The sequence below is a fragment of the Mastigoproctus giganteus genome, chromosome 9, assembly GCF_048544385.1.
Source record: "Mastigoproctus giganteus isolate SK-2022 chromosome 9, ASM4854438v1, whole genome shotgun sequence".
Taxonomy (NCBI): Eukaryota; Metazoa; Arthropoda; class Arachnida; order Uropygi; family Thelyphonidae; genus Mastigoproctus; species Mastigoproctus giganteus.
The window spans coordinates 233,248,504-233,270,991 of record NC_143583.1 but is presented as its reverse complement, the minus strand read 5'-3'; positions in this window follow the sequence as shown (position 1 = coordinate 233,270,991).

The following is a 22,488-nucleotide window of genomic DNA, read 5'->3' as shown; positions in this document are numbered from 1 at the left end:
CCGTTATTAAATCGAATGCGAGCTAAAAATGTAAATTTAATTTGATTTCAATTACTCAGAAATACCAGGGGCTTTTTTATAAAACCCTGTCATACGTTAAAGTAATAAAAAAATACAATTTTGTAAAATAAAAAACTGTCGCTGAGAATGACAACAACTGTATTGTGCTCTTCGATAAACCTACGCTCTGCGCTCGCGAAAAGTTTCCTAATCAGTCACTTTGTAGGCATATCATTGGGACCATCAAAGGGATCATTACGTGGTAATTGCAGCATTCTCGCCAACAGTCGCCATTGTCTTGTCGGTCGGCGGGCGTTCTATCCACCCTAAGTACAGCGCGAGGCTTCGGGGTGCGTCTTTCTAGTCAGATAAAGAGAAACATAACATTTGTCTGCATACGCCTAAACATTAGACATCGCTTTTACTCCTCCCTGAGCTTGATCCCTGCCCAATGGCGTCCAGATATGTTCTCTAATAGTTCGCGTTGGTTCCCAGTTCCGGGCCCCAAATTACAATCTCCATGTAGCAGTGAGGAGTGCAGAATATTGCGGTGTCGTCTGCTTATACTATTAAGACGATTCTTGTATGCACACAGTTAGAGCAATAACAATAATTAGACCCCGTCAGGAGGGATGTAAGTGGAGGGCAGCAGCGTCTCAAGGCACAACTCTACGTAAGCGACGCCACTTGGAAGCACTAAAAGCACTAGACCTATGCTGATGTCACCGTATGCGTGCGTTTTAGAAGAGGCAAAATTATGGTAATTTCCACAATAGCTACATTCCATGACCGGACCCTTAGAGTTCGGATGATACTCTCAAACAGCAGTCGGCCCGCCTTTAAAGATATCGTTCCCTTTTCTTCCCCTCCTCACCCTTGGCACCTCTTCACTTACAGGAGGGAGAATGGGCTGAATTACAGATGTACGGTTATTACGGACTTATCAGGTCATACAATACATCCAAATATTTTTACACATAAAAGGTTACTTCCTTTTCTGTACACAAGAGAAAAATCTGTCCCCATTCCTATACTTTTTTTTTTTTTTTTTTTGAAGTGAGGACTGTTTTGGAGCAATAGAATGATCACAGTTTTCAAATTATAATAACGACGATTCCTTATTAACTTAAATCATATGTACGAGTATATTAATAATTCTGTACAGATGTCAAAGGAATATTAGAATAGATTGTGAATAAAAATGAACAAAAACAGAAATACAAGGTTATTTGCCTATAATGCTGGATGTTTGACCAGTTACATTAATTTGACAAATATAATTAAATAAATAAAAAATATAATCAATACAATATAATAAAATCAGATAAGAACAAGCATTAACATAGTCGCCCTTTATATTTAAAAATACAGTTCCAAAATGTCATGACCATTGGACTTGTTATCAACGTGGATTCGGGTTCAGCGACTGAGCAAATCTAAACATGGGTTCGGTGACCGAGCGAATCAAGAATCACATTTGGGAAATGCTTATTGTAGCTATGTAACTATGAAGCTATTTATATAGCCATGAATCTATGTATGAGCACCATGAATGAGCGTCCTACATGAATATAGCGTCCTACACCCCACCGCGTTCCAAATGTTAATGCGATGTTTGGAAGAGAGCAGTTTTTAGGCTGTGGGGTAGGTCTGATGAGATCATCCATTGGCCCACTTCGCAACCCAGAATTCGAAATGCCATACTTTCGGATGATGCTTTGGTCTGTGGCAGATCAACTGCATAGGACAGTGCTCCACTGAAATAAGTTGCAAGGTATTTCATGATGTATGTTCACAGATGTATTTCTACACAAAATATGAGTATCTGAAGTGATCTTTCTGGCATGCGGATCGTTCACATGGCCCTCGAATGGACTGTATACAGCAAGCGATATCGTCAGCGTATGAGAGGAACGTTGTTACTTGATCCATTAGTGGAACGAATATTGCTGCAAAGAGCACGACTGAGAGAGAGAGAGACATCCAACTTGTGGGACTCCTGTAGCCATTATTTTTCAGATTTTTGTGTTAGTCATGAGGTGATTTCCTGCATAACAGATTTTTTGAAACGTGAGTAGATTGCTGGATAACCCGTGGAATCTTTCAAGTAAGGCAAGCAGCGGTGCAATTCTGACTGAGTCAAATCAAGATTTTAATTGGCATTTTAGACGTGAAGCATTTTTTGTGATAAAGACTGCAGACAAATCGTAGAACTACTAGCTATGTCAAAGTGGGTGTGCTCGGTCCTGTGAACAGTGAAACATCACTGTAGATGCAAATTTCTCGAGGCGTTACAGGAAGGGAGAAGATTAATATTGGCCTAAAATCCGCAGCAATTTTAGGATTCGGTTATCCGTTACCGGAAGTACTTTAAGTAAACCAGCTTGACCTCGCCTTTGCACGTACGAACTTTGTTGTAGAGATGGTTTTTTTTTTTTTTTTTTTTTTTTTTTCTAATGAGCAAATTTTGAGTATGGGTCATTTCTAAAGTTGAATTCGTCAAGTAGCGAATTAATTAATAATCATTTAATTTTGTTAATTGGTAAGGCAATAAAGTGTAAATCTGTGCTTTATAACTTTACTTTTCCAGTCTGCGTAATAATATTTCTCTTATTTTCGCTTATTAGAATCGCCGTTAATAGAATTAAAATTCAATTCGTAAACGTGATCACAATGACAATACTACATATCGTACAGTGAACGGTATTTTGTTATGGAGTGTCCATCGTACAGTGAACCAATCGTAAAGTGGGGGTCCACTGTAGTGAGCGTTGTAAAGCGTAGAGAGCACGTATATGTGCAATACGTCAGTGGATTGACAAAAATCACTAAGAAAATGCTACACGAGATGATTCATCCCCCCCATCATTGTATCGCTCCGTACCAGGTACGAGCGACGCATGATCCAATCAGTACCCCTACTGATTGCGTCATGCTGTTTCTTTCGTCATTCTGCACCGTATTTAATAAAAAAAATTTCGTCGAAAAAAATTTTATAATTCAAAATGTCGAAGACTAATAGTGAGCATTGTAAAGCTTATAGATCACTTATACGTGAATGCAACCACCATTTCCATTGAGTACAAAGGAGAGATCAAAGCTATTTCGACAGTCCAAGAAATTATAGGCGTGATGGAGTTGAACAAAGAAGTTGGAGAAGATCCATCCACATCTTCAGAGCCTTACATCTCCCCAGAAAATGTTAGACGTTTCATTGAGAACCTCCTTTACTCTCAACTCTGCTCCTTCATGAAAAATAAATTCAGCCACATTCATCATGGCTTCCTAATTGGCAGATCAACAGTGACTAACCTACTCTCCATAGAACATGACATCAAACTTAGCCTGGATAATAACAATCAGATAGACATTATATACCTGGACCTACAGAAAGCCTTTGACTCGGTACCACACAAGTTGCTTTACCTCAAATTAAAGCACACAGGTTTATCAAGTAATGCCTTATCACTTATGTCTAACTTCCTTGACAACAGGAAAAGCAGAGTTCATTTTGAAGGAAGATACTCCTCCACTTTCCATATACAAAGGGGAGTCCCACAGGGTTCTCCTCTGGGGCCACTACTCTTTGCTGTATATATTAACGACATACAAGATTGTATGCAACATGTTGACATCAAAGTGCTCTCATACGCAGATGACTTGAAAATATATAAAACTAGACTGACACAAGACTGTGAATCACTGGAAAATGGACACCATCACCCGCTGGATCACAAACAATGGTCTAACACTAAATTTAAACAAATGCTGCACCATGTCTGTTGCAGACTATCACAAAAAACACAAGATTAATTATCCCTATAAAGCTAATAATCATGAGCTATTGAGAATACACAGGTTTCAGATTTGGGAGTATGGTTTTCTGACAAGGGAAACTTCAATACACATGTAAATAAAACTACAGCTAAGGCCTCCAAATCCCTTGGACTACTTAAAAGAATCTGCTTCGATTTCACCAACATACAGCTCATAAAACACCTTGAATAATGATAATCAACCCAATTCTAGAATATGCCTCAGAAATCTGGAATCCTCACACCAAAATTCTTATAAAACAACTGGAACGTATTCAGAAATCCATAGTCAGATTCCTGGTGTACAAATCTAGATTGGAATTGAACACAAAATCCTACGATGAATGGTGCATTCTCTTCGGGATGGTACCACTCTACCAAAGAAGAGCTGCGGCAGACTGCAAATTCCTAATCCATCTCGTGGCTGGAAAGTTGGATGCCCCCGAGCTGCTCTAGCTCATCAACTTCAGCTGTCCTCCAAGAGTCTTGAGAAGACAAAATATGCTGGCACAAGAGCCATTCAGAACTGATCAACTTAAATTCCATTACTTCAACAAAACTTCTAAATGAATCCAACATTGATATTCTAAATGAAAACATTAATATCAAAAAAGAGTTACAAAGGTTTTACAATCAAGCTACTAGAGAATGAAAAGAAATGACTAATTTAATAATAACAACAATAATAATACTATAAAGTAGGTATACTTAGCTTTAAATTTTTTTTTTTCAATGGACAAAGATAAGAAATAACAATTATAAAAAAAAAAAAAATAGGGATAACAATAAGAATAATAACACAAATCAATCAATGCAACTACTTAATGTGAACTAACAAAAAAAGAAAACAACAAAATGCTTAGAAATACAAATTTCTCTGTCACCACAGCTTTGCTCAAATGCAAATCGCTTGTAACGTATGATATGCATTGTATATGTTGTAAATTGACCTTGTATATTTGAAATTGTAATGTATATTGAGCCTGACATTGTGTACAGATTGTAAATAGAATTATTACTGTATTGCTACTGTCATATTCCTCCTCTGTAAGGCTTCGGCTGTTTTGGAGTAATACAAAAAAAAAAAAAAAAAGACGTAAATTTGGAAGAAGGAGTTATGGAAGTTGATATTGCAAATGAAAACGACGAAGAGTCCTCGAAGCCCAGTCGTAAACGAAAAGCGAAGAAGCCAAAAACTGTCTGCCAGAAGTACTCCATAAAACCATTGAACACGTAGCGGGCTTAATACACAGCAGGAGCAGCAACAGGATTTTAAAAAACGCCGAAGCATTCGCGCACAGCTTAAACGTACATTCCTGGATAATGATTTCGGTTCAATCTGTTCGTGTGTTTGGTTCAAGAACAATGTGAAGATTGTAGCAGCTCGAGATCTTCTTCAAACAGCATTTCCGAATGAGGATGTAAATCAAATGTCGGCCTGTAACAGCTGTCGTGGCGCTCTCAAGATGGCTGTATCGAAGTCAAATGGTTTTAAATATCATCCGATGCCACTGCACTTGTCAAAACTAAATTTGGTAGCGGAACGCCTCATATATCCGAAGCTCCCATTCATGCACATTCGTCGCCTGAGGCATTCATACGGTCAATACGGGATCCTCGGTCAAGTGATTTTTTTTTTTTTTTTTTAGTGATTAGATTTCGGTGAAAAGAAATGATTTGCCTAATGTATAATGATTTAAAGGCATATCCTATTGATCGAGGTCAGCATGAGAATTCCTTTTTAATCACAGTTAGTATACTAAAAGTAATATCTTTAACTTTATTTGTTTCACTGTTTATTAGGAGTGGTGTTTATATAATTTTCACATCCATAATTTGTTATTCATAGGCATTTAGAGCTATTAAACTTTAAGCTATGGAAAATTCAATGTGAATTTTTGGCGTTTGCATTTGGCGGCTCAATTCCCTCAACATCATTACAGTGTTGCTGATTACAGTGTTTGAAATACTGTACAATTATTTCAAATGTTCAGGCGATTTTTGCTGAGGAAGGGGGAAGAGGGTTAACCATGGAGACCTGGGATATGAAAGAACGAGAAGTTCCAACCATAGATTCCGTCAGTATTCGGAAGTGTAGTGCGATATTAGGACTGCAAGAAGCAGTTGAGGGAGATTAAGCAGAGAAGACAGACCAGTTGTTGTCAACCTTTTCAAAGACGGATCACTTTGTACGTCGAATTTGTTTTATGGGTCATAACAGTCGATCGGTAACGAAAACTATGTAGTGTAAGCATTGTAGATTATGTAGAATGTAATTATATGAAAATATAATTATATTTTAATAAAATGTAATAAAAATGTAATTATAATATTAAATATAAAAAAAAAAACATTCACGAATCTTATTTTTAAATTCAGTTCTAAGTTTATTTATTTTTACACACGTAGTAATAATATTTAATGATACATTTTTAAATATAATTTTTAGTAATGAAATATAAAGAACTTTTAATGACTTCCTTGATGCTGAATTTCTTCAGAAAAGTTTACTAAATCTTGTTGGTATTTTGTTACTTTTAACGCCACACCCAATTCTTGTTAATCTGCTTCGTAATGGATTTATCGTGTGTTTCGTTGAGAAAATATTGGTTCGCACATATCGGAAGAACAAATGCAGATAGATTGGCGATTGAAATTTCGGGCTTTACACGCGAGTGTAGATATATCAGCTACCAGCAATGAACACGACACCGCATACTACGCTTGTAAGGTGCTCGAATTGAAATTGCTTCGCGGATTTTTATTTATTTTTTAAAATTAATTAAAGTATTCGGCTACGGGTCCACCAAATCATGCGGTCGCTGACCAGTGCTTTAGACGCGTGGAAGGGGTTGGCTGTAAAAGGGATCTCGGTTTAGGAAGAGAGAGATTATAGCCTTCTTTCTGCGATTCTCAGTTCGGAAGTTTATGGCTTATACACGTGAAGGTGAAGGCGATGGTATCTCTGGTTGTATTGTGAGGTGCGATGTTTATATTAAATGATTTAATTTAGGAGGAGAGACATCACTCTCTTAGCATTTGGACTTGCCAGCTAGGGAATCACTTAACAACAACAACACACTACAGTACACCCATGCCACTACACTGATTGGTCCCTTTCAGTAAGGTATCAACACATATGACTGCGTAATTGTCATAGTTTGGTCGGAGCCTTACTTATACAGTAAATAATAAAAAAATTGAAATGTGGCATTTGGACTACTAGTGCAGTTTAGAGATGCCAACATTTGAAATTTCTGAAGTGGAAGACAAAAAGTCTTGTAAATTACAGGTTTCCTCGGCTCCTAAATTCTTAAGAACGCTTTCTATGACAGTAAAGATATTTGCATGGTCTTCACTAATCCAGTGTCAAGCTGGCACAAAGGGAGACAAGTTCAGATAGTCATACCTGTGTTTTTTTTTTTTTTTTTTGTTTTTTTTTAAATATTATCTGTTATCTGCTACTTTGAAATGCATTTTGGTTTTGTGGGGAAATCGGTTACACACTTCTGGTATTCGGTTGTTATTTTTGCAGGAGATGCATGTTTGTTCGAAAGTGACAGCCTTTCATGATTATTTAAAATCATGTCGGTTTGACCTTATCAGGGAAAATTTTCTTAGTGTTCCTTCAATTTTCTGAGGCTTTTAGAAATTTACAACGAGATGAACAGGGTAGAATTATTAGTATTTATTGTTACAGGGAAGTAGTAAGTTTTATTAATATTTATACATCGAATTATCCTGGTCAACAAAGTCAACTCCTTAGTCGATTACAACCATAACACTCACTCACTTGTACTGGGTGTCTTAAGTACAATTGAAATTCCCTTCTACAAACGCTGTCCAGCACGATTATGCGGTGAAAAATGTTAGGATGGAATTTAAGTTAGTTCTTGATCGAACAGGATTGAATGTGGGCGGGTTGCAAATGTAAGGTGGGAGCAGACATACTCTGTGAGATTTGCAGAAAAGGGAGCTAGCTTTTTCATTTGTTTTATTTTTGAGATTGTAACCCCAAAATGGCCCCACTTTTTATCAGGATTAATTTCATCTATGTCTATGAAGATTTAATTGGCAAAGTCTGTTCGGAACGGCATGACATTTTAATGTTTCTGGGGATTATATATCATCACACGGTTTTCGTTCATAGGAATGTGTATTTTGTTGTTAAGTGGAGAATCTCTGGTGAATAGAGATGGAATACGGGCTTATTGACAGATAATTCTGAAGAAGTCGAGCAATATTTAATTGATTATAAAGAAGAGGTGTCATTCGGAATAACTGGGTAACCTTTCCTGCACCATGGAAGGAGGCCCTATTAAAAATAGTGTTAGCTCCAGAGAAACCTAGAAATGAGACAAGCTCAAAGGAGAGGAACAGAAGATGCGTTAATACGACTAAAAATATAGTAGAAGTGGAACATGATCGAAATATATATATATATTTCGCTGGTGCATTTCATAACATCAATTGGGAGAGTGTGCTAATGATGTTGAGGAAAGCTAAATATTCATCGCATATCTATACTGTAATTAAAGATTACTTCAGTCTTAGATCTGTGACAATTAAGAATGAATATGAAGCAGTAACACAAAACGTATTGAAAGGATCTCCACAAGGATCCTTTTTTTTTCTCCACTAATGTCGTCGATAGCGTTAGAAGACTGGTTGAGTAAAGAATTTCAAGACCACCACTTGATTGCCTAAGCAGATGACCTAGTGATAACGGAGAAGACGAGCCAGAGCAAAACTCGAAACAACAGCAGATTGGGTATTACACCACTCGGTCAGAATTGAACGAATTGTATAAATGATACAGATTGTCGATTTCTGGGGAAAAAACAGATTTTATTGTTGAAGAGGAAAACAGCTGTAAGGAGACATCTGCACATAAGATAAGAGAGTTCAATATGTTAGGAGTGTTCAAGAGTTCCATAACAGAGGAGAGGAGAGTTCAATATGTTAGGAGTGTTCAAGAGTTCCATAAGATAGGAGAGTTCAAGTTTATTGGACATATCAATCCAGTAAGTGATAAAATTAAAAGATTTGTCGGAGTGATATCTCGCATAACCAGGAAGAAATGGAGTATTAAGGAGAAAACAAAAAATCTTTTATATGAACGTATCTTTGCACCGATAACAACTTACGGTGCACCAATATGATTAACGGAAGAAATGAAGAAAAGTGGTAAACGAAAGTTGTATTGAGTACAAAGAATAATGTTGATGCAAATGTTGGTAACGTGTAGGAGTGTGTACATCTATATGCTGTGGTTCCAAAGAATCTTGTACAGTTTGTTTCTCATGACGGTCATGACTCATGGACCTTTTTTTGAAAGGTTGAATAAATTTGGGGCAGTTCAAAGGATAAGACGTGTGGGGAGGTGGAAACATGGGAGCATATTTTGTACGAGTGTGAAGAGTATGTGGACTTAAGGTTTGAGTTGAAATATAGTGCTCCAAGTATGAATAAGAATATGAGTAGGAGTTTTGCGGTTCATATGGTTAAAGCCCAAGAAACCTATAGGGAAAAAGAAATCCAAAGAAGAAAAAATTAGTCAAGAAACACTTGTTATGATGAACCGAAGGCGAAAAGGAAAAAATTGAGTATATTGAGTTATGCAAAGCCATTAGAAAGAGGCTCAGAGAGGACATAAGAAGATTTAACACAAGAAAAGTAGAACAAGCATTAAAGGAAAACAAAGGATTTAAATCAGCAGCCATGATCAGTAGTACAGAAAGACAAATGATACTGAAACTGAAGAATAGTGATGGTGTACTTATAAAGAGCAGAGAAGGCATAATTTAGATAGCAGAAGACTACTATAGAGAATTATACAAGGAGCGAGGGGATGATGCCAGCAGTGGGGAAGATGGATTGCAAAGTAGCAACACATACGACATACCCGATATTCTTCCTGATAAGGTAGAACATGCATTGAAGAAAATGAAGAGTCAGAAAGCCCCGGAGGAAGATGAAGTTACTGTAGAGTTGTTAAAATTGGGAGGAAGAGACGTAACACAAAAACTGGCAAGGCTCTTCACAAAGTGCATTAGAAAAGGTGTGACGCCTAAGCAGTGGAATAATGCAATCATAGTTTTGCTGCATAAGAAAGGAGATAAATCAGAAATTGGAAATTATAGACCAATTAGCTTGTTATCCCACATCTAAAAGTTGTTCACAAGGGTCATTACTAACAGATTAGAAAGAATACTTGATGAGAATCAACCGAAAGAGCAAGCTGGCTTTAGGACAGGATTCTCAACTATGGATCACCTTCACGTAATATCACAGCTAATGGAGAAAGCAAATGAATATAAAACACCGTTATGCCTGGCATTTGTGGATTATGAAAAGACATTTGACTCCATTCAGCATAAGGGAATGTTTTGGGCACTGGAAGAAAATATATGAGAGTGCTACCTCCTTTATTAGACTTGACAAAACAGTAGCAAATTTAAAATCGAGAAAGGAGTTCAATATCTCCGAAACTGTTTACTGCTGCCCTTGAGGAAGCTTTCAGAAGATTAGACTGGTCGCAGAAAGGAGTCAATGTGAATGGAGAGTACCTAAACCATTTACGATTTGCAGATGTCATTGCGGTCATAAGCCACGATCCCAAAGAATTAGAGGAAAATCTTAATCAGTTATGCAGAGTTAGTAAGGATTTTGGACGAAAGATGAATATGGCTAAAACAAAAGTAATGATGAACAAGTATGCCACAGAAAGGGAAATAATGATTGAAGGAGCAGTAATTGAAAAGGTGGAGTCGTATACTTATCTGGGACAAGCTATTAGCTGTAATAATGATAAATGGCTGGAAGTGAAGAGAAGAATAAATTTTGGATGGATAGCATTCAGTAAATATAGTCACATACTGAAGAGCAATATTCCAGTTTGTATGAAACGTAAAATAATGAACCAGTGTATACTCCCCAACATGATTTATGGAAGTGAAACTTGGGCACTCACCAAAAGAATGGAAGAGAAGCTGAGAACTACACAGCGAAGAATGGAACGAATTATATTGGGAATCAGACTGTTAGATAAGAAGGTCCTTATCTAACACATGGATTAGGCAGCAAATTCAAGTAAAGGACATTCTTATCAAAACTAACGAACTAAAATGGTTTTGGGCAGGACACATAGCTCGAAGATATGATGACAGATGGACTAAGAAAATAACAGAATGGTACCCAAGAGGAGCTAGAAGAAAACCTGGAAGACAAAGGCAGAGATGGGTAGATGAAATTCTTGAGTTTGTGGGTAGTAAATGAATGGCCAGTGCTCAAAACAAAAGGAACTGGAAAGTTGCTATTGAGGCCTTCATCCTGCAGTGGATTGAAAATGGCTGATGATGATGATGATGATGGATAGAACAAAGGAGGGTTTCGGGGCGTTTAAGAAATTTGCTACACAAATTTTTCAAAAAAAAAAAAAAAAATAATAAAAATAAAAGAAGAATTTAGTACTATTATCGATTCAAGATGTTCATTTTGTAAGATGTTGTACCTCTACAGGTACTCGTCGCTCTCTGTATTTTGTAAGTTGTATCAATCCAGGATGTTCATTTTGTAAGATATTGTATCTCACCTTTGAATGACATTCTAAATTGTAACATAATATCCGTGTAAACTGCAGTATAATTTCTTGGGATTGACAACGTTGGCTGAGACCACCTAATTAAATAAATAAATAAAAGACCTTACCAGTGAAACAGTGGTCAAACGCACCAGCGTCCTAGTTCTTGCCAGAAAATCATGTCTCACATTAAGCAACCACCTCACTTGCCTGGATTGTGGGCACCATCTATCCGTGAATTCGTGTTTGTGCCACAAACGATGATTGTGGTGTGACACTAGATATTTCGACTCATCAAACCAGCACACTCGTTTCCAATCCTCCGTTGTGCAACCAGTGTGTTATTATACACAACAGCATCATTGACGATGATCAATAGTGAAGAGAGATTTCTTTTGGATCGTCTGCTGTGGAATCTCATATGCCTGAGTGTGCAGGCCGCACTTTCATTTGGGATATTGTTTTTGCATTCTCCATATTCTATCTATTGCAATGTCAACTGTCGCAAAGTGATCCGCCTTGACACTCGTACAACACGTGCTGCACCCTTCGCTCACGACGAACATCTACCTTGCATAATCCATTACGGTTCTGTCGGCGGGAGGTCGTTTTGAAACGTTCGACACCATTCTTTGTAGACCCTATCCTAGTAGGTCTTGTGGAATCCACAAGATGTGCCATTTCCAGTATATTCCCGTCGCACGAGCTCCCACAATCATGCACTTTTGAAACTCCGTGATATCTTTACTACGTCCCATAACTGCTACTTTGTCACTTTGAATTGCACGAACAAATAAATTACCTCTGCTCAAGCGCACGAAGCTGTTCGGTTTTTCATAATGCGAGTCCATTACAGATGTGGCGGGTACAATTCAGTGATCATCGAGTGTATGGTTATATTTATTTAACTAAATTTTATTAAACTTTTATATTTATATTAAGGTTATATTTATTTATTTATTGGAACTTTTAAATACTTTTCTGTTAGTTTTGGATTCACTTTATTAATAACGGCACGATACCATATGAATATCATATAGACCCAAATTTCTTAATCTTAAATAATTGCTTTAATTGCTACGATTTAGTATCCCTACTTTATTGGTATTTCATTGACTTTAAATGTTTCCACGTAAATATCCCTATTTCTAAAAACGCACATAGATATTTGAGATGTGTATATTTTAAAAACCTGAAGAGGAATTGATATTTCGAGTTTCTTGTAGCAAAACAAACTTGACTTAACTGCCATGTCACTGCATTTTTTAAACAAATATATGTTATTTTGGAATATGAGTAATAAATTCCTGAATTAATGCATAATTAAAGATGTTTACTCAGTTTGATGTACGTGAAACTTTTACTGAAAGTGTTCATCAGTAGTGACCAAGATAATAACATGATTCAATTCAATGACTTCCATTAAACACTTTATCTCTATAACCATGAATTTTCCATGGTTCTCCGAGCCTGTCTAATGACCAAAATCACCGGATTAGTAGAGCAAGAGAATGGCTCTTTGACTCGACTTATTGTGCAATCACTGCTGCTGTACTATCGAATGGGCACTCAGCGAAGCGTTATAAAAGATTCGGAAACTTATTGCGGTGATAAAACAAGAAACACAAGAACAGTAATACGGTTTAATTGGCTCATACTGTGGATAAAGTCGTCATAGCGATGGAGTCACATTCACCAGCCTTCGCGCACTACTCATTAACAAACTCCAGACGGCCAATTAAACGTCTTCATAATGACACGCTATGTTTGTTTCGATATGAATGAATGAAATTATTCTTTTAAGGATGCATTTTTCTTTCTGTCGGTCTTTTTTCTTTTTGTTTCCGGTTACGATGAAAAACTCTTTCGGTTTCCTTCAACAAATATTTGAAATCTTACGCAAAACTATTAAAATTGGAGTGGGGAATAAACAATCAGATTCATTAGTTGCCAGGCGTTGTCGTGTTTTTAAGAATTTCCTGCAGAAATCATACGTTGAATTAACTACACAGTAGTAAAAATTAGCTACACAGTAGTAAAAATTACTGCTAGTTAAAAACTGCATATCGCCTGTAATTATTTGTTTTGTTTTTCCTAAACACTTTTTGCAGAATTCTACTATCTTTTCGTTTTCTTGAGAATGAGATAAAAATTAATGTGAACACCGATGCGACGGGAATCTGTATTTTCAGAAGACTTATTTTCAGGTTCTGCAAATTGCAGTGATTGGAAACAGGTACTTGAGAGAGGCCAGTTTGAAGTGCTCAAGTCTTTAAATGGATTGAATAAATTTACTGATGACCGTGGTATTCTAACTTCTTCAGACAATGCACACAATAGGGCATAAACGGGACATTGAGAAATGTATGGTGGAGGAATTTTCACACCATCCATTGAGAAATGGATGGTGTGAAAATTCTCTTTCAGGCCAGAGAGTAATTGATTGTTGGAATAAACTCCATCTGGTGCGTAAAAGTAGTTTGAGTAGTTTTAATAAAGTTAAGGAAGAATTAGACATATTATTAGATGGGATGGAGGGAAATAGTTTTTTTCTTTTTTGTTGCTGATGGTATATAAGCTTGCTTTCATGCATAATTTGCCAGAACTGTTACCACCACCACCAATACTATAACTACTACTATTACCACCACCACCAATAATAATAGTAATAATAAGTGTACTTGGTACCAGTACCCGTCACGGGTTGGAAAACCCCAATCAGGGAGAAATAATAATATTGTTACAAATATATAGTCTTTATTTTGCTAAGTAAGGTACCGGCAGTACGCTTTACTACAAACAATCTTATTCATCGGGGCGATAGGCGTTATGTATGTATAACGTATACAACGTTATACATACATAAATTATACATACACACTATAATATACCGGCCTCCGTAGCCGAGTGGGCAAGAGCGGGAGTGCAGTAGCACACGCTCTTTTCAAGCCCCTGACTGCTGAATACGGTCGATCTGCCAACCCGCACTGGACCAGCGTGGCAGATTATGGTCCATTTCCCTCAGCATGAATTGTTGAGGAGGCTTCCATCCTGCAGTGGGTTGCAGCTAATAATAGCTGCACTTTACTTTTTTTTTTTTTTTTTTACTATAATATACAAATTACATATACGTAACGACTGTTTATTCTCTGTCACTGTTCAGTTTTCTTGTTGGGTTAATTTCATTATATTTATTTATTTATATTTAGTCGTAAAAGATTGGCTAATGAAGATATCAAAGAGAGAAAATACATGAACACGGTATGGATTGACGAGTAGAATAAATGATTTAGTTTTTATGATTTTGTTGATGCATTAAGCTTTAGCTGAAAAGAATCAGCGTTTGGAACAGCGAATTAAGAACCTACTTAATAAAAATGAAATATTTGGTCTAATAATAGAGAAACTATAGGGGACAGAACACATCCTTATCTCGCAACGAATTTGGTAGTAACATTTAAAGTCAGTTGGCGATTACAGAGTACCTTTACTTTTGTATTTTATACATTTTCTGTAAAGTTTATAAATTCATTAGTAATACATCTGTAATATTTCATTATTTTCTCAAAAAAAATAATGATCGCACTATGAACCGCTGTTTCTGAAACCTGATTTCTACGAAATATAAAATTAATTACTGTACACTAAATGGCCACTTGATTAAGTACGCTTACCAGTTTCAATGAAATGGAGCGCTTCTTATAAAAATTGCAGATGTCCCAATTCCAAATGTCTGTGCTCAAAATGTTGTTTTTGATAAAAATCCTTCCTTTAATGCCCATTAGTTATATATTGCTTAAAAAATTCAAAAAGCAAAATGGCTAATCAAACAAGAAACAGCAGCGATTCAAGACAAAAAAAAAAAAAAAAAAAACAGTCATAAATCATGTTCAAAGTTTTATCTTTCCCATTTGTGTCCTATGCTTCCGAAATCTGGTCTGGTGCTTCTCAAGTAACGGCCAAGAAGTTCATTGCCCTAGAATATTGGGTTCTTAGATGCTTACTATTCGTTTTAGTTAGTAAGCTTTATAAAAACTTAAAAACAAAGCCTCTGCAACAGATGACCAACGAGTCTGGAGTCATGCTTCTTGCAAAAATTAATTCTGCATGCGATTCACCAAACTTAGCCAATAAAATAGCTGCTCCCAACAGAGAAAATTCAAGAATCCAACCTCTCCAGACTCAAACAAATGGGCAGAATATTCCCCAAAGCATTCATTCACCTCGTGAATCATCACAACATTGATTGCCAAAGGATACTCAGCTCTGAAGCCTACAGAAGTCACATTTCCGATGAAATGAAGAGGAATGAAAACAGCAGTTTGCCTTCAACCCAGTAGCTGCAACTGAAAGCCAAATGTACTTTTCTTCATTTTTTAAAAATTAATTCTTAAGTGTAATTCCTACTCATTGTTAATGTTTATATGAAATTTGTTATGTATTCGATTATTTTATTTTATTTCCTTTGTACCTTATTATCTGCCCCTAGCCATGTGCTTTGATGAGCTTGCTGTATTTGCAATAAATGAATATTTATTTATTTATTCTCCAGTAATATCATCTCGTGTTCGTACCATGAGATAAAGCAGGTAGCAGATGCGTATAGATGCTGTATTGTGTGCAATTTAATGCGAGGAGGGCAAAAAAAAAAAAAAAAAAGTTGAGTGACTAAAATAAAAAAAAAAAAATTGAAATGTGACATAGTATCGATTCCAGACATGCAGGTATAAGTATCACGAAACTGCAATCTTAAGGGGGCTTTCAGTACAACGGTGTCTTGGGTGCATCGAGATTCGTCCAATAACCAAATAACATCCATCCAACGACGATTCGCCAGAAACAGCTCGTTTGATGCGAGAAGCCAAAAGAAGCTAATAAGCAATGAACAGGGTAACGAAAAGATTAGTACGTCAGCAACTGCGTTTCTGTTACCCAGTGTAACAGCTGTCATTAAAGAGACATTTTAGAACGTGCGACTTGTCGTTTATTGTCACAGATCGCAGCTGACAACCGAACTGGATACACTCCTGTCAGCAAAACAAAAGAAGTATGGTTTGGAGAGAGTGGGGGATTGGAAAAACGGTTTGGAGAGAGTGGAGGATTGGAAAAACGTTGCCTGGTCTATCGAATCTCAGTTCCTGCTGTTTCATCCTGATGGGAGAACCAAAATATGACAAAAACAGCACGAGTTCATAGACCTATATTTCCAGTCAACAGTGTTGGTTGGTGGTGGCGATGCAATGACGTCGGGAATAAAAAAAAAAAAAAAAAAAAAAACCCAGTTTTTGTTAATACTCATTGTGTCCCTTTATAACAGTGGAGCAAATTGTGGATGCCATAAGTTATCTGGAAATTGTTTCTAACTAGAAACATCCCTTCATGGCTGCATGTATTCGTCTACGATTGAGTAATTCTAGCAAGGTAATGTCAGAACTCCAAGATTGTGCAGAACTGGTTCCAGGAACATGAAGGAGAATTCAGCCTACTGCGATAGCCTCTCCCGTAACCAGATCTCAATTTAATTGAACTGGAGGATGAGGTGAAACGAGCTCTTTGGAGCACAGATCCGTCACCATCCAATATTAGTAACATTTGTGAGAATCAGTTAAGTCAATCTTTGTGGCTTTAACTCTCAGAGCACTCCATATTCGTCGCGGCCTCGACTCAAACAGGTACTGAAAATTAAAGGGAGACGTACGCGCTATTAGGTTAGTGTACCTAATAAAGTGACCACTCAGTGTACATTCATTTCGTTTCATCCTTTTAAGTATTATTCTTGGTGTTTCTTTCATTACTAATGTGTTATTAACGCATTACTGATACTAATGCATTTCCGTCTTTAATTTTAACGTGCAGTTTTTCTTCTTTTTTGAAATTTTAACAATTAAACAATTAAACTTACGTTGACCATCGTTTCTCCACCAGATATTGTTCAATAAAGAAAACATTATATCGGTGATTAATTTTATATCTGTCTTTAACTGCTCTACTGGTACTTTATCAATTATGAGTTTCAGCTACATCATCCAGTTGCCTTATACTCGTATGTTAACTTCTATGGTTCACTTCGAATTTCCATTTGCTCATATCATCCTCTTTTATCTTCATTTGTATTTAGCGTTGTTCTGGAATATGTAATGCTTTGTGGTGATTATTACAATAAACCTTCGATTTTACAGGCCTCAATCAGCGGACTACGGATTTAACGAACGATAAAATTGACTGGCACCAGAGTGCATTCTGAGTGTGCTCATGAGATTGAGAAACCCGGGAACTCATGAGTCACGGCAGCCGTCAGCAAGCGCCTCAAAGAGTTTATGGTGGATATGTTCGCTGTTATATGAAAATAACTAAGAAATGAAACTAACTAAGAAATGAAAATGACTAAGAAAATAACAGAATGGTATCCAAGAGGAGCTAGAAGAAAACCTGGAAGACAAAGGCGGAGATGGATAGATGAAATTCATGAGTTTGTGGGTAGTAAATGGATGTCCAGTGCTCAAAACAGAAGGAACTGGAAAGTTGCTGGAGAGGCCTTCATCCTGCAGTGGATTGAAAATGGCTGATGATGATGATGATGATGATGATGTTCGCTGTTATATCGTTAAGTGCTCGTCTATCTCCCTCGTTTCTTTATTATAAGCGCACTCACTCAGAGTGTATCATCATGGTCCCTAAGAAAACTGGTAAAAAGAGAAAGCGTGTGCATCTGAATGTAGCGTAGAAATTAAATCTGTTAGAGAAGCTAGACTCTGTAGTGCCAGTTTTCTTCTTCTGTGAGCAGTAAGGCGTAGAAAAGCAAACTGTGTTAGATGCGATAAAAAGTAAGTCTAACATTAAGGCGCTTGACTCTAGATTTACCACTGTTTCATTGTCGGCTTCTTAGCTCTGACCCTGAATAATATTCTTCCCGGGAACTAGTATATGTTCACGGTAAACTATCGTTTTCTAATTATATACTATGTATCAACCAATGCATTCAAGGTAAATAAGAGCTTGTTTTTTATTGTTTTAATTTATTTCAGTGTTTGTATTGCATATATAAACACTAATTGTTTAAACGGACATTAAATTGATTTAAAATTATGTGGATGAAAAATGGACTCGGGAAACATCTTTAGAGGGTTTACAGTATTTAATATTTTAAATACAGCATTTAAATACTATTTTAAATACAGCAATACTTAAATAATAATTTTAATATTTAACTAGGGGGCTTTGCCCCTGCTCGCTTTACTCGCCAACCACCGCGCACGCTTTTCTACTTAAAATTTAGAGGTATGACGGAGTAAGTCAAATCTTTTCTATATCAAAAACACACCTGTCGAAATGCACTGATCGATATTTAATCAGGAAATGACCTACGTAATTATTTGCCTTCGCATTTGTAGTGACGTAATTCCCCGCCCACTTGTACCACGTGACCCGCATTACTGTTCTCCCATTGACTACACCACCCACACCACGCAGAATTCCCAAGGTCGAATAAATATCATTATGTAATTATTTACCCGCGTTTACATAGTTCACTTAGGAAAAGGCCTTTTGCTTTGGGTTCCATAATGCACAAGGAATATTGTTGCATCCGAAAGAGCGGGACTAAAATATTTACAAACTATACAAATATTTAAAATATTTACAAAACTCTAAACTATATACAAACTACATTAGGACTATGGATCCCTTCTTATTAATATATAAAAAAACCGTTACAATGGAACATCAAATGATGCCAGGCGTGGTCATGTATTAGACAGTGGTTGGTGAACGTTATGTCTTGATGCGACGAACGCTGGCATGCGTCCCACGTACGCGCTCTACAATGTCAACAGCAAGTGCCTGATTCTGCCTAGTAAGCCATTTGTGTTCCTTCCATTTAACGAAAGCAGAGGTATGATTGTAAATATTTCTATAGTGTATAGCGTGTATTTGTAGTGTATAGCGTGTATTAGTGTATTTGTATAGCGTGTATTAGTGTATTTGTATAGCGTTATTATTTGTATAATAATAACATTATACTGACATTATAACGCACTGATTAAAATGTATTCAGGAAATAACCTATGTAATTGTTTACCGGCGCATTTGTAGTGACAATTTCCCCACCCTCTTCTCCCATTGGCTCGAATAAATATCACAAGGAGGAAAACCTTTTTAATGTATAAAGAGAAATACTCAGTGGTCATTCGTTATGTTAGAATTTTCGATCTTTTGTTATGTCAGAACCTTCGATCTTTTGTTTCTTTCCTGTTCTTTCTTCCAGATAATATTTTTGTTAGTTCGAAGAGTGTTTCTTATATCTTGCCTATCTGCAGCTTATTCTACAATATGCGTATGTCATCCAGAAAATCCCGTCTCTCTTTGGGGAACTCCTTGGGGAAGTTCTCTGTAGATGACGTGGTTCGAATGGAAGGTCCGATGTTCAACCCTCAGATGCCTTTGTTTGAGAATGGAAACGATGACTTTTAATAAGCCTCCCTGTATTATGAAATGCCTTTCAAGTATTGTCATCAAGTATTGTTCTTTGGCGTTCAGAGTCGAATGTGACGAATTTAATGGATACCCTATTTCGGATCCAAACGATCCGAAATAGGGTATCCATTAAATTCATCACAGTCGATCTCTTTGGAATCACAGCGTGTAAATATGGAGGTCTTTTTTGGAAAAAATGCCTGACAAGAATTGGTAGCAGTCTTCTCGAACAATTTTAATAAATTGCAGCTTATAGAGATGGGACGAAAATCCTTCTTGTCTTTCGAATGTTTGACTTTAGGCACGGATTTTACAATATAATGTTTCCATATTTCAGGGATAACTCCAGTGTGTAGGGTTTTTCTAAATATGTCTAGCATGACCTCAATGATAAATGGACTACTTACTTTCATGGTGAAGAGGGGGAACATGATGAAGAGGTGGAGTTCAACTAAACTTAGTACTGGGGGAAAGGGACTTGGGTGTTACGATACGGTCAGGCATGAAATTCTCTGATAACAGATTGTTATCTCTGTAAACAGATTGCAAGGAAGGTCCATGGTGTCCTATCGATGATCTATCGAACTTTTGCAAGTAGAGATAGGGACGTGATAATCCCATTATATAAGGCTGTGTTCAAGTATGGAGACCGCACCTAAAGAAATACATCGAGCTTCTTGAAAGGGTACAGAGACGGGTAACTCGCCTGGTGAGATTGGGAAAAGAGCGTCCTTATGAAAAAAGATTTCGAATATGTGGATTGCAGAGTTTGGAAACTAGATATCTTAGAGGAGATTTGATTGAGCTGTTTAAGGCTATGAGAGGCATCAGTAAAATGAATGAGGACTAAATTTTCAAGATTATAAATGATGCTAGAACTAGGGGACATAAATTCAAGTTACGGGGGGAAATGTTTAGATTGGACTGCAGGAAGTTTTATTTTAGCCAGCGAGTTATAAATTACTGGAATAAGTTGCCTACATGGGTGGTAGAGGCTGACAGTTTGTTTGGGGAAATTCAAAGGTCATCTGGATAGTACCTTCGGGTGAGAGAGACGCATAGGATGATTGGTTTAATTTCCTTTTCTTTTATTAATTATTATTATTATTTTTTTTTTTATCATTGGGGTTTTTTTTTTTTTTTTTTTGGCTGGTGTAGCATAAGCCATAGGCTTTCTTGCACCATGCGGCCATTACTAATACTAATACTAACATATCGGGGCCTGAAGAGGATTTATTTGGGAGACTATTTAATGCCTGAATTATATTTTCTTTGGTTATGGTAATTTCTGTTAGTAGAGATCTGATATCAAGATTGGATCCGGATGGAGTCATGTTGTTCATAATGTAATCTACCAGCCAACTGGCCGACCGAGCTAGCCAGATGGGTAAAGTGCCTGCCTGGCAACCCAAAGGTCGCGGGTTCGAATCCCGCCTCGGGCTTGGATCAAAGTACTGCAAAAACCTTGGGAGGTGCACTATGGCCACAGAAGCCGATGCGCCAACAACTACCAAAAAAAAAAAACACCAACCAACTGGTATTGTCTGGTGCGAGAGAGTTATACTTTAAATTAGGATCTGGAGAGATTCCGAAGGTTCGTCCATTCCCTAAATAAAGTTTCGTCCATGGTGAAGTTGATATTCTTGTTGTTATTAATTCTTTTAGACTGTTTAAGCTTTTTAGAAATAGTAAAGTTGTAATTTTAGCGTTTGTGCTTTAAGAAACAGGCCCGTTCTTTTTTTTTTTTTTTTTTTTTTTGTAAGCGATGTAGTCTTCAGAGGTTCTGGTTTTCTGTCATTTTCTGTAAGCCTTTTGTTTTCTTACAAACACTACCTTGATATTGTCGTTAAACCACCATTAAGACCGATTTCAGCAGAGTTATTATTCTACCTCCGTCACGATTCTTCATATAACGAAAAAAAAAAACAGAAAACTGCTGTGGCAAATGTATGCGTTCTCTTATAGTCACTTTTCTCATCTGATGTGACGCGTACATAATTGCGGCACTGTCTACAAGTCGATACAATTGCTACAAATTTAGAAAACAAGTCGCTGTTTATGTGTAGAGTGTGATTACAGCGCGTATTTCCTCCCACTAAAGCGCTGGAAGAGAGACGCATCTTCAGAAAGCAGTATGCATACCTCGTGGCCACTAGCGTAGCCAGCAGGTGCAGGGAAGCGTGTGACTGCTCAATGTTGAAAGCAGATAAAAGTAAATAAATAAATATTAAAAATATTAATTTTGTTCTTAACAAGTTCAAGAAACTGATACTCGTGAAAGATTTAAGTGCAACTGGAGCTTTATACCCTCCCCCCCCAAAAAAAATCTTTCTTATTTAGCGCGCGGGTGCACACGCACAGACGCCATTCGGCTAAAACTACTACGAATTAGGAATACAAAGCCACCTTGAATGCTGAATCTTGAGAATTTAATAAGTTCATTATTTCATCTTGGAAATAGTAATAATCTTACATGAAACATCCAAATTCGTAAACTTGCAGGATTGCAGGATTCGGAAACTTTATATATATATATATATATATATATATATATATATATATATATATATATATATATATATATATATATATATAAGTAAAATGAAATTCAACTAAAAA